This window comes from Triturus cristatus, chromosome 9, assembly GCF_964204655.1.
Source record: "Triturus cristatus chromosome 9, aTriCri1.1, whole genome shotgun sequence".
NCBI classification, from domain to species: domain Eukaryota; kingdom Metazoa; phylum Chordata; class Amphibia; order Caudata; family Salamandridae; genus Triturus; species Triturus cristatus.
In genome coordinates, this window is record NC_140592.1 from 887985929 (window position 1) to 888000121 (window position 14193).

A 14193-nucleotide genomic window follows, 5' to 3' on the forward strand; every position below is an offset into this window, starting at 1 on the left:
CACAGCCCTTTTCAGGTGTGAGTGTCAACTCCTCCCACCACTCTAACTCAGGAAGGCCCATCAGCCTAATGATGGGCCTTCAGGATATGAGGGGCACACTTCAGTTTCCTTTGTGTGACTGTCTAGATTGAATGTGCAAACAGCCCAACTGTCATCCTGACCCAAACGTGTATTTAGAGAACGACAGAGGCATAGAATGGTTAAAGTAAGAAAATGCCAACTTTCTAAAAGTATCACTTATGAATGCCCAAACAGTGGCCTAAAAACATGAATTCTAGAAATCAATTTACATAATCACAAACTAATTAAATCAAGAAAAGAGAGAGAGGAGGGGGTGTATTCTTTAGTTGCGGTTTATAATTCAATAAATACACTTACAAGGGTACAAAGCAATATTCACATAAACATAAATGACAAAGACTAACAATCTTACTACCAAATGTCTAATTGTCACTTGTGTCATTGACCGATTTCTAGTACCTATTTACACAGAAACTCTCCTATACATTGGTCAACTTTTAGGTCTTATTACGTTGTCCATCTACAAGACCATCTTCAGGACAAAAGGATTTCCTATGTAGAAAAAGGACCCTTTGGAGAAATAGAATTAAATCAGAACTTTAAGACAATTGGTCCTCAAAGACTGTCAAGACATAAGAGATGTGTGCCACAAAGTTGCCCTGGTGACCAATTCTTTCGAGCACGTTTTGTCATTCCCTCCATGCAATGACACCACACATAGGCTCCACTGTTAAATAGACTGTAGGGTCTTACTAGATATGTGCTTTAAAGGTATCTGAGTCAAGTCCCAGTAACAGACCATTTTGTAGGGTTTGACTTGGAGACAGGATTAGCTGTCTCTCCAGACTATTATTTTTTGCAAAGAATTAATATGCACGATACATACAAAGAAGGGCTTTTGGTCAGCAGACTTCATCCACTGGTCTGTTAGATTGTCATTTAGATGTTGCATTTGCCCACCACAGCACATTGCATGGGGCAATGGATCAGTCCACCTTACATATTGGGTCCTTTTACTTTGAGTGACTGCATAAAGCATGTGCACATTGCTCAAATTCATGTAAAGCTAGTTCCTTTCTCTTCAACGACAAAGCAGGTTTAAAGAGTCATTTTTGTATTTATTTTTTCTACATTAACTATAAGTATTGGCTATTTATTTTCCTTCAACTTGTGATGCCCTGTAAGATAGAGATCTATTTGTCATCTACATTTTAAAGTTGCTGTTATAAATAGTTGTGGTTTAGTCTAGTCTAGGCATTTGTAAAATGCATGGCAGCCCACAAGAGCCTCCCAGCAATATGTAGCTATTATCCAGATCGTATTTAGCTGTCTCTAAATAAATTCAAAGTTTTTCATTGTTTTCTGAAACTCAAATCCTCATTAGTTTTGTGTATCTTCTGAGGTAAAGTGCTCCAATGTCTATGGATGAGATATGCAAAATACTGGCCCCCCACTTCTAGCCTTCCAGATCTTGGGGACCTTCAGTTGATGTGAATCAGTTGATCGCAGAGATCTGTTAGGATTATATGGTCGTATCAAATGACTAAGTCTGTGAGGACCTTTATTATATAATGCTCGGTGAGCCATGCAGAGTACTTTGAACGTAATCCTCTATTTAACATGTAGCCAGTTTAGAGAGGCTAACAAGCTGTCTACTGGTGTGTGGGATCTTTAGCCTTAGGGGGCCTGGGGCAGCGCCACTATAAGGGTGGAGGAGCGTCGCCCCACTGCCCAGAGGCAGCAGATGAGAAATAAAATGATAATAACATCATGTTTTTATCATTTTATTTATCGCTGTCTGAGCCGCGATTGAGTATGAAGCAAGAAATATAGGGCGGGCCTGGGCCATGGCAGGGGAGGAATGCTGGGCCCTTATAAGTGTGAATATCAGTTTGTCCAGCCGTCTTAGGCTGGCCAAACAGACATGCACACTTATGTTTCTCCAACCCAGCTGTTTTGCACAGCCAGGTTGGAGAAAAGCAACAGGCTCCCTGTTCCTGAGCGAGCATCAGACCAGCCGCTCAGGACAATCCCCACGCCGCACTCATGCTTGGCATATAGCAGCATATGGATTGGGTGGGGATCCTGTGCTTTGGGGCTCATCCACTTCCAGGACGAGAGGAGCAACAAGGCAGCTGGCAGGGAAGCGGCCTGCAAGTCTTTTTATTTTTATTTTATTCCCCAACTCCCACCTCCCCCCCGGCCACCCTACCACTTTAGAAAGGCGGCAGGTGCCACTATCTTTAGATGGAGACGTGCAGCTACCTTTTGCATGACCTGCAGCCTTTTTAGCACAACTTGTGGACTTCCAAGGTAAAAAGAATTCCCATAATCTATATGCGAGCGAATTAGTGCTTGAACCTCAAGTCTGCTCAACCCAAAAGATAGAAATCCTAAAGTTTTTCTAAGCATTCTCAAGATTCCAAAACAACTAGCTGTCAAGGTCCGTACTTGTGTTTCCGAGGTGAATTTGTTGTCCAGCCAAATGCCCAAGTTTTTGCTCATAGTTTGGGGGTTGGAAGGCTGCCAAGAGAATCTGGCCAGAACATCAGTGACCATCGATTGAAGTAATTACCAACCACCATAACTTTCATTTTGTCACCATTTAGCTTGAGACAGCTAGCTGACATCCCTTACACAACATCTATTAGACACAACTTAAGCTGATCTGAGGTAAGAGTTGTATCGGGCGTGAGAGAGATAAAACTCTGAGTGTCATCGTCATATGACACTAATGAGAGGCCATGAGATTGCACAATTTCTGCCATTGGACATATATATTGATTAAAAAGCGTAGCACTCAAAGATGAGCCCTGAGGTACTCCACACTTCAGTGGATGGATGTTTTAATAAAACAACTTAGAAGTAACATTCTTATGTAAATAACATCACTACTAAAATTGTCACATAAGTCAGTGCTTTTTAAATTAACAGGTTTATTGCACACATATGATGACCTCATTTAGGTAGCAGCATATTGTCATGTTTTAATTTTAATTTTTGTGGCACATATTTTAAAAAAACAAATAGCCATTGCACTAACTGGTCATTGCCACATCTATTGGCTTTTCCAATGTTTGTTTTGTAATTGTGTCTTTCGCTGAAACCTTTTTGCTCCTTCTGCAGTAAGTTGTGAATATTTTCCCCCGGATTGTCCCTGAAGAGTGAAAAATACAAAAAGAGAATGTATTCAATCCACTTGCAGTGCATTAGGACTAAAACACCTGGATTGCCATAGACATGGATATCAAACTGGAACCATGCATGTTCAGCCCGATCAATTAATGTGTAGCCACAGTGCAAAGAGCTGCGTGGAGTAAGTGTCTATACACTCCACTAAAGCTCTCATAACGAGTGGCCCAATCATTGGTGTGATATTTTTCACACTTGATAAAATCTGACTCTGTCAAAATGGAATTTAGTGCGTGGTGTAAATACCACCAAATTACAAATTATTGGAGAACAAGATGCAGATTTTTGTGCTTAACACACCACAATTCTCATGCTCCAGTAAATACTGGCCATGTTCCCATGATGCTTGACCTGATAATATTGATGATATTTTTTGCACTCTAGTTGTCGGTCCTCTCTTGATTTAAGGTCTAAGCTGGCGGCGTTTGGCTCCAAGGTAAGCAAAGCCAATAGCACATGATTGTAATGAATACACTTAAGAAGCGTTATTGCCAATGCCATCCACTGATGTTATTATCAGAGCATCATGTCTTCTACAGAGGATGTGAAACACTGAGTTGCCCGCCCTGCAGTCATGGGCTGCGGCTTCTTGGAAACCTCTGGCTAACAGATAATCTCATCTGAAACAGTAGGTGTGGTCCTGAGGGTTTGGTCCTCTGTGATCTTCTGTTTTCAGTTTTCTCTGTGGATTGCTTATTGTTGAATGGCTTAATTATATCTTCGAGATCAGCCACAAGGCTTTCCCAACTGTTTCATTCTTGTTCATGACCCTGTTATCCTTGGGCCATATTATCAAGGATGGCGTTAACATTATCGCCGCTTTAGCGGCAGGAAACTGCCGCTAAAGCGGCGATAATGGGCTTGATGATATGCCCTTGTGAATTCCCATAGAAGCCCATGTTCACACCGGAACATGGCGAAAATTTTAACTCCATCCTTGATAATATGGCCCGCAGTTTCTTTTTATTATCTCAAAAGACTCCAAAACATGCCCAACAGTGAAAAAGGTGAGTTTAGCCTTCTTTATCCAGGTTAAGAAATGAATCTCAAACAACCACCAGGAGAGAACAATTAATAATCTAAAACAGTCACATGAAAAGTAATTTTAAAACAGTCTCTTAATGCTTTTTTATGAACTTAAAATACTCCCAAACGAGCCCAAATGAGGAAAGGCTGAGTTAAGCTTCCTTTACCCGGGTTAAGGAATGAATCTCAAATAACCACCAGGGAAGAACAGGAAATAATGTAAAACAGCCATATGAAAAGTAATTTTAAATGAGTCTTTAAACAATGCTTTTTTATGAACTTAAAAGACTGCCAAACAAGCCCGACAGAGGAATTGCTGGGTTTAGCCTGTTTTATCCAGGTTAAGAATGTATCTCAAACAACTACCAGTAATGATCTAAAACACCCATATGAAAAGTAATTTTAAAAGAATCTATTAACAATGCTTTTTGATGAAATTAAAAGACCCCCCAACAAGCCCTACAGTGGAAACGCTGGGTTTAGCCTCTTTTACCCGGGTTAAAGAATCTCACACAACCGCCAGGAGAGAACAGGTGATGTTTTAAAGCACCCACATGAAAAGCAACCTTAAAACAGTCTTTTAACAATGTCTTTTCTGCACTCTTCCCTGCTACCTGCGTGCTATATTTTAAGATTGCAGTGCTCTGGCTGTCTCGATGAAGAATCTCTCTGTTTGTTCAGCATGACATCATTAGAGACGCAGGAGATCACAAAGCTGGGCACAGTTGCATTCATCACATTGTATAAATAGCCTTGGGAGAACAATAATCTCGGCTTGGCCATTTGCATAGCAGAGCCAACAAGGTGTATGCAAATGCAATTCCCAAGAGCAAACGCTGCAAGCTGTTCCAGCAAGACACGTCTTCAGCTTCAGTAATGTGTTATTGCAGCCATAAACCACCCTGTGCCCCAAGTGCCAACGTGGGTTTTTAATTTTTGCTTCCTAAAACTTAAAATATATAGCTGTCATGGCTCCCCCTTTGGTGTTGAAGACATGCATCGGTTGATCATGACAGTTCTTGTCACTGTCGAGGCAAATAATCAGGAGCACTTACCTGGTCTCGTGGTGTAACCAGAGTAAACAGGCAGAAGGTTAAGGCTGCTTTGCGACTTGTGTTTTTGCAGTTCACTCCAAGCGCGAAGCAGCGTCATGTTTACGTGTTTTCACAGAGAATGCTGCTGATACAACTGTCTGGCGTTATAATGAACACTGCACATACATCCAAGGCATGCACCATAAGGTTAGACCTCAGCCAGCTAACAGCAAGACCCCACTCTTTATAAACAGTGTGCCATTCCACAACAACAGGGAGCACGCTGCACCAACAACCACTCTGCACCCCACAGCTGGTCTCCTTAAAGGGATACTGTGTGCCCTAACAAGACGTCACAGTCCCGCTTCTCTTAGACACACACTTAAAGCCAGGCACACTATATGCCAAGCATCCCAGAGAGCATGTTCCTCATGCAGGCCTTTGGCCAAACTCAACAATAGCAGCAAGCACTGCAAAAACACAGACACTGAAGCATACACGTGAAAGCAGCATTTTAGCAGCATGTTATTCACACCCACATCAGCGTTATCTAACACAAACATCCAGGAACGAGGCCCTAGTATGTGATTGATGTAATGATACTAGGACTCTGACAATGGCACAAGGCCATACTAATGGCAAAACACACTACACAATCTCAATAACGTAACATAGCATAACATAACATAAAATAATGACGTGGATGATCACCATTTTATTCAATAATGCGCCACTGAGGTGGCCTTCCTACTAGAGTCATGACGTAAAGACAGGACAGCTTTTCTAGGTACACCAGTTGTGCATGAGGCACATATTGACCCTGCTTGTTTATTCTCTTGACTACATTCTCAGCCACTTTTTGGGGCATTTTAAAAATGATTAGGAAGATCCGTCCTTTCATCCCATTGGACGCATTAAAGACAGTGGTCGCAGCCCTAGCTTTATCACGATTGGACTATGGCAATGCTTGATATGTGGGACTTCAAACACAGCTCTTACTTAGACTTCAACGAATGCAGAATGCAGCGGCAAGAATGATTCTGGATATCCCCATATACGAATCTGTTTCCCATCAACTGAAAGACCTCCACTGGCTTCCAGTGGGTAAAAGAATTATATTCAAGTCGTAATGCCAGGCATATAAGGCGCTACAGGGGAAGGGGCCACTGTACTTGAGAATACATCTTAAGAAATACATGCCAGTTAGAAATCTAAGGTCAGCTCAGGCTCAACTACTGTCATTCCCCAGATAATAGCAAGCTCGCTGGGGGGGGGCAGGAGTTTTTTGTTGTGAACAGCAAAAACTTGGAATTCCCTACCTATGTCGATAAAAAACAGCAAGTCACTAATGTCATTCAGAGGGCTGATGAAAACATGGCTATTTAAGAAATGAAGGTCAGAGGCATAGTTAATTTGCAAAGGCAGCATATCCGTTGGTTATAGCGCCAAGACGCCCTTGGGCACACGTGCGCTCTATTAGTCTGTAAATCAATCAATCAATCAATCAGTCAATCAATCAATCATGATAATGAATTGGGAGACAAGAGATGTTCCTTACCTCTTTAACTGATGAGGAAGGGACAGGAAATGTCCCACGAAAGAGAGAGAGCAGATCAAGGATAGAAGATCTCACATTTTTGTGCTAGTGAGGTACTGGATTTCCCATCATCTTCCTTTACTGGCAACCATTCCTAGCGGTACTCTTTGAAGCGGTGAGTCTTTAAATGATTGCCACCCACAATAATATTGTAAGTTCTACTAAAAATGTTTCACGATTTGTAATCAAAGTACATATTCAAGATAATGAATTTAGCTATAAGCACATTTACAGGGAAGATCAATTTTTTCTATGTACCAGGAGAAGAATGATTGTAATTATTATAATTGCCTTTTTATGTCATATTTTAATAGGCAAAAATCAAATATCCTTGCTTCATCTTGGACCTTAAAGGAATTAAGGGGTCATGATCCATACAACGTATATATCTATACAAACGATGCAAGGTTTAAGTATGGAAGGAAAGCTGTAGGAGTTCCGTTGTCAATTCAATACAATACTATTTATTCTAGGTGTTATCACACAGCCATGAACTGTTCACAATACTGTCAATTATGATAGCTAGATTTGTTTGAAGTGTGTAGTGGGTTTGCAACTAGAATATTGTGAGCGAAATATCGTTTTAGAAAAATATGATGGCCAAAATATCAACATATAACATAAAAATATATAGGTAAGTATAGGTTTCCTGTACCTAACTCCACATATAGGTATTCTGATGATATATATAAACCTTCAAGGTATGTGGGTGTGGATTAATAATAATAGATGTATATTAACCAACTTTGATTTTATGTGTCTGCCCCCCATGAAGTTTTGCACTGGCTTGCCAGGCACTCTGTCACTCTGACTATGCCATATGAGAAAGGCATTTTTCCTAGCCTGTTATGTTATGTTAAAACAATTTATTATGCGCACTACTACCCGGAGGTGTCTAGGCGCTCACGCTCTCCAAAACTATGTCAGAAAAGCTATTTTCTAAAGAGCCATGTTTTGAGCAGTTTCCTGAACTCAAACAAGGAGGAGGACTTCCTGAGAGGGAGCGGAAGAGCATTCCACTCCTTAATAGTGTTGTAACTGAAACTCCTTCCCCCCCCATTAGTCCTTTTAATTCTGGGGGTGAGCATCAGGAAGGCATTGGCTGAGCGAAGCGCTCTGTTGGGAGAGTACCAACTAAAAAGATCCTTCAGAAATCATGGTCCTTCTCCATGCAGGGCCTTAAAGGCCGTGCAAAGTGCCTTAAATTTGACCCGCTGGCCGACTGGTAGCTAGTGCAATTCCCGAATGCCTGCACTAATAGACTGATATTTAGGGGCATCCAGGACCAGTCTAGCCACGGCGTTCTGTACTGCCTGCAACCTTCTGAGTAAATTGGATTGCAGATTAATGTACAGTCCATTACAATAAACCAATTTAGATAACACAAGGGAGGTCATCACAGTTTTTCTAGTGTTTATAGGAATGAAAGGCAGAATTTTCCGCACCATTTTAATAGTAAAAAATGCGGAAGAGACCACCTTTGAAACTTGAGACTTCATGTTGAATTCATCATCTATAATGACCCCCAAATTCTTAGCCTTGGCCACTGGTGTAGGAGTAATGCCCAATGTGTCCGGCCACCAAGCTGGTGACCATTGAGGGGAGAGGTTACCAAATAGCACCACCTTAGTTTTTCCTGAGTTCAGCTTGAGGCAGTGCCTACCCATCCAGTCGCTCAGGGAGACAATACAATCATGAAGTTTGGTTGAATAGTTGATGTCCTTATCCACTGCTGAAATGACCAACTGAGTGTCGTCAGCATAAGAGGTTGGACATAGGTTAAAACTTCTAATCAGAGAGGCTAGTTCAGAAACGTAAATATTAAAAAGCGTGGGGCTAAAAGAGGACCCCTGCGGCACCCCATACAGCAAGATGAAGGGTGCTGATTGAAAATTGCCCAGTTGCACAGTTTGTGTTTGGTCCGAAAGAAATGACCTTAAGAGGGAAAGGGCCCTTCCTCCTATCCCAATGTTTTTTAGACGTTTGACCAAGCTCATATGGTCCACGGTGTCAAATGCCGCGGACAGGTCAAGGAGAACAAGGCCTGCCGACCCCCTGCCGTCTAATGTTTTTCGGATCTCCTGAGTGGTTTTTATTAGCGCCGTCTCAGTGCTGTGTCCCGCTCTGAAACCAAACTGACTCTGATCCAGGATTTCGTTTTCCGTAATAAAGGTGGAGAGTTCAGTGTTTAGCCGTTTCTCAAATTTTAGCGTGAACAGGGAGTCTAGCAATAGGACATTAGTTAGCAGGATCAGTTATATCTAAATTAGCTTTTTTTAAAAGAGGCAGAATACAAGCCTGTTTCCATATTGAAGGGAAGTGCCCTTGCGATAGCATCTGATTAAATACGTTAGTTAACAATGGACTAATAATGTGACTGATGCTTTTGAGAATCCTGGGGGGACAAGGATCCTCCGGGGATCCTGATTTGGTAGTAGAGAGAAAAGAAGATAGTTGGTCGGAGCAAGTCGGGGAAAAATCTAAGAAAGTCACTTTGCCTGATGGTGTATGTAGTGTGCTCTTAGTGACTGATCTGTGCGTGGTGAATTGGTCATAGATTTGGTCCACCTTGGACTTAAAAAGGTGAGCAAGAGTGTTGCAGGAATTTTGGTTAGAGTTGGCAAAGTCGTCCTTGGGTGCTGGAATTAGGTTCTTTATAGTCTTAAAGAGTTCCTTGCTGGACATGCCAGCCCCTTCAATTTGCGTCGTATAATACTGACTTTTTTCCGCAATTAACCTTTTCTTATAGTCAGCCAGTGTGGCTTTATATAGTTCCTTCTCTGCTTTATCATATTTTTTTCTCCATCTTCTTTCCTGCCTTCTGCAAGCTTGCTTATCTAATCGTAGGGCCTCTGAGAACCAAGGGGCAGATGGAACTTTCCTATTTTTATTAATCACTAAGGTTGGAACTGCTGTTGCAAAATTTTACTCTAGCCATGCAGTGTAATTTATGGCTGAGGCTTCTGCTTCCCAGTGCAAAGCAGTTGGCTTTGTACTAGCTTGGCATCCAGGGTACTCTGATCAATTTTATGCCATGCTCTGCCGAGAGTCTTACTGCTGGCAGTATTAGCAGCATACGATCGGGGCAGGTTATAGCTAAACAAGGCAGCATAGTGATCCGTCCAGGTCAAAGGGAGTGAAGATGTCTTAGAGATGGCTGGATTATTGGTGAAAAGTCCATCCAAAGTGTGACCTGCTACATGCGTGGGATAGTGTATGATCTGCTGTAGCCCTAATCCTATGGTGGCATCAAGAAGTTCTCGTGTATCTCTCTCCTCTGGAAGATCAAGATGGAAGTTCATATCCCCTAGGATAGTGAAGAATTCAGAATGAAGCCCTAGCTCTAATAGTGAGTGAACAGTAGTAAGAAAACTTGTATTTTTTAAATTCATCATTCTCAAGAGAGAGGTAGGAGATGCACAAGGTGTACAAATTTGTTTTATCAAAGTTTTGGCAAACAACCTCTTCCCGATAACATAACATAATTATAACAGTACTTGAAAAATAGGCTCCTCTGCGACAGGTGGCCTCCACCTTAGATGCTCAAAATGAGAAAAGCTTTGCTATGCTTCAGTCAATATTAGACACTAAGACCACACTGGAGGTGAAAATCGACATGTGGAGAATTGATGTGAGTCTATTAAGGTACGAACACAGAAACCTAGTGGAGAGAGTAGAAAATAGTGAATTGACCCTGGTGCCCATGCACCCCACCCTAAAGGGCTTGAAACACCAAGGGCCTGATTATGAATTTGGCAGTCTCGCAGCAGGCCACCAAACCCGTAGTCTGACCGCCCGCCGGATTGCAAGTATGATCCTGGCTGGCGGTCCTGTGGTGGTGGTCAAGTGGCAGTGCCTTTCTAAGGCTCATGGGAGAGCCTTAGAAAGGAACCACCATAGGAGCGCTGCAGCCCATTCCTACATGGACATGAAAGCACAATGCAGTGCATTTCTTTCTGTGCAGGAACAGGGATTGCAAAAATACAGGGGGCAAACCATGTGCCCCCTGCATGCATCCTTATGCACAGAGGCATCAGGGGGCCCTTTATGGGCCCCCTGAGTTGCCTCACCACATACCTTCCATGGCGGGACTCACCACCATGGAAAGGGTAGCAGTGAAGCAACTCTTAATATGCTTGGCAGTGCTGCTGTCCCCTTCCACTGCGCAATCGCTGTGCGATCCTGGATCCCTGGCGGACGCCGCTGTCCGACTGCCACACTCTGAATACTGTGGTCAAACCTGCAGTGGTGGAGGTTGCTTGACTGCCCCCTACTCGTAATAAGGCCCTCAGTAATATGACTGAGACCCTGGACTCTAGGGCAATACAAGAAAGACCAACATTTGTTTAAGTGGGCATTTGGGTATATTTTGCAAGATAGCATTGGAGGAATTATGAAATAACAAGTGAAGAAGTTTGAAGAATTAAATTTGTGAGGAAGGCACACTTTTTTCTGAGAGCCTTGACAGTATGCAATTTAGAGGGAAAGCTGAGATGATGGTTTAGCCTCTCACCATCAATAAACTGTCAACTATTTAAAATTGGCTACTAATCCTCCTAATGTCCTTCTTAGGGTCTAATATTACCATCTCATTTAAGACAGATAAAGATGCTATTGTGATAAATGTATTTTCAAATAGTTTCCAGGATTGTCTGTTTTAGACCTGACAGCCTTAAGGTGGCCTTTCCCCACCTTTTCCCCTTCATTATTCTGACTTTGTTTTGACTGGCTTTAGGACTCTGTGCACTTTACCACTGCTAACCAGTGCTAAAGTGCTTGTGCTCCTGCCCCTTATCATGGTAATATTGGCTTACCCCCAATTGGCATATTTAATTTATTTATAGGTACATGTGCCCAGGGCCTGTAAATTAAATGCTACTAATGGGACTGCAGCACTCACTGCGCCACTTCCATCATAAGTACTGAAGTATTGATAAATACCCCTCTAACCATAGCTCAGGCCTGCCATTGCACAGCCTATATGTGCGGTTTACACTGCCACTTCTACCTGGTAAGAGAAACTTTTTGCCAGGTCTAAACCTTCCTATTTAATACAGGTAAGTCACCTCTAAGTTAGACCCTGGACAAACCAGAGGGTAGGGTGCAATGTAGTTAAAAGGTAAAACATGTACTTTTAATTTTTGCATGTCCTGGTAGTGAAAAACTCTCAAATTTGTTTTTCACTACTGCAATGCCTATCTCTCCCATAGGATAACATTGGGATTAGTTTATTGCACTTTACAAGTGTAAATCCCAATAGCAAAGCAATAGAGTTTTTTAAATGTGATGTCTCTGGAATCACAATTTAAAATAAAAAAGTATGGTGAAGTTGGATTTTAAATTACAATTCTGAAAATGCCACTTTTAGAAAATAGCTGTTTGGTGTCTGATGCCTGTCTGTGATCAGTTTGGGGGTGGGTGACTGCTGGGATTTGTGTATTCCTGCTAGACAGCCACACACACAAAGGGAGTTTAGATGTGACTTGATGGGCCTTGATTGCTCATCCTGACAGGATGGGAGAGAGGAGCTGGGCACAGCCTCACACTTACAATTGAATAGGTTGTGTCCTGTCCCCAAACAAAGGGTTGCATATCCCCTGTAGTCAGTCTGGGGCAGGGCAGGAAGGGGGTATCTCTGTACACTTTCAAGCCCTTCTTTGAAGTCTTCCCTACTTCAAACACACCACTGGGTATAAGTCTTGGACCTCTGACACCATGACTTCAATACACTTCTGGACCTGTGGCCTGCTGTCTGCTGTTCCCCTGCATGGGTGAGAAGAACTGGAACTGCATCACTTCAACCCAGAGTGACTCTAAGGACTTTCTGGATTTCCTCCTGATCAGAAGTCTAAGGGACATAAAAGACTGCCAACTCTTCTGCTGCTGCACCTGGACTCTGCCATATGTGAGTCTGCCCTACCAATTGGTGCCACCCCAGTCCTGGACTCTTGGAAGTGAAGCCTAAGTTGCTTGATTCAACAAAACCCATGCATCCCCCCCAGAACCAGTGCATCAATGCCATTGTATGGATCAGAACTGGTGCATCGCATTCAGAAGTGGCGCATCAATGCTGTTGCATGGGTCAGAACTGGCACATCGCATTCCGAATCAGCACATCGCACTCAGAATTGGCGCATCCTCTGCTGCAGGAGCAGTAGCACCGCATCACATTCAGAGTGTTCTGTTCTCGGAGGAGGAGACCGCAGAGAGCAGGAAGTGCATTGTGGGCGGTCATCAATGTAGCACGAGGGGCATCCTGGGTGTCATGGATGGTCATCTTTGTAGAGCAAAGATCTGGTAGGGTATCGCGAACGGTCATTGCTGGAGCTTCGGGCTGGTGGTTCCTGTGGACTGTTGTTGCTGTAGATCTCACATTGCTGATCATTGCTGACAGTTGCTACAGCACAAAGAGTCTGGTTCACCAGAGCTTCTGGTTGGCAGCGGTGTCTCGGCGCAAACGGGACCATTAACAGTCATGTACAGCCCAAAGCTGCTTCTTAGGAGGAACTAAACTGATGCCAGCCAAGGGCCATGGACCTGGGGAGGCATCCCTTGGGGATCAGGACCTCACTCCAGCAGAGCCAGCAGGGCTCAGACAGTTTCAGAGGCAGGTCTATGAAGGTCCAGTGCAGCATGTCAGCTGGGTTGTTGTAAGGAATCCTCTGAAGTGTGTTGTGTCTCATTTTTGGCATTTATTATACCACATTGCATGGATTAGTAAATACAAAGTAATGCAGGGCAGCACATAGCTCTGTCTTGCGTTACTTTGCTTTGGATAGGCATTACGTGGGTGACAAATGGGTGTTTCTATGCATCTACCCATGTATATTGATGCAAACTCAGATTTACAAAGACTTCTAAACCTGGGTTTGCACCAAAATGGTGTGCAGACCCGACAAAGGTGTAACAAGGAGAAATATCTTTAGTTCTCCTCAATACTTCCTTATTCTGCAGCACACTTGGAAGGGGAATAGGCTTCTAATGATTGGTGCCAGAAGGTGTCCCATCCTGCGCAAAAACAATCCTGCCCATAACAAAGGTACCCTTGCACTATGGAGCAAGGGTGCCTGGGTTGCCGCTGGACAGCACACATTGTACTAGAGCTGAGAGAGAGCAGAAATGCTTAATATCTTTCCAGATATGAAGAATTTCTGCTCTTTCCCTTTTAAGCAATGCAGCACAGCAAGTTCCCTTGCTGCTCTGTTTTGAATGAACAAATAGTAAATGTTTCATTCAGAGAATGATAACACATACTCAAGTGTGCAGCTGCCCAGACTAGATGGCACTCATTATCAGAAACTTCTATTAATATTAATTATCTAC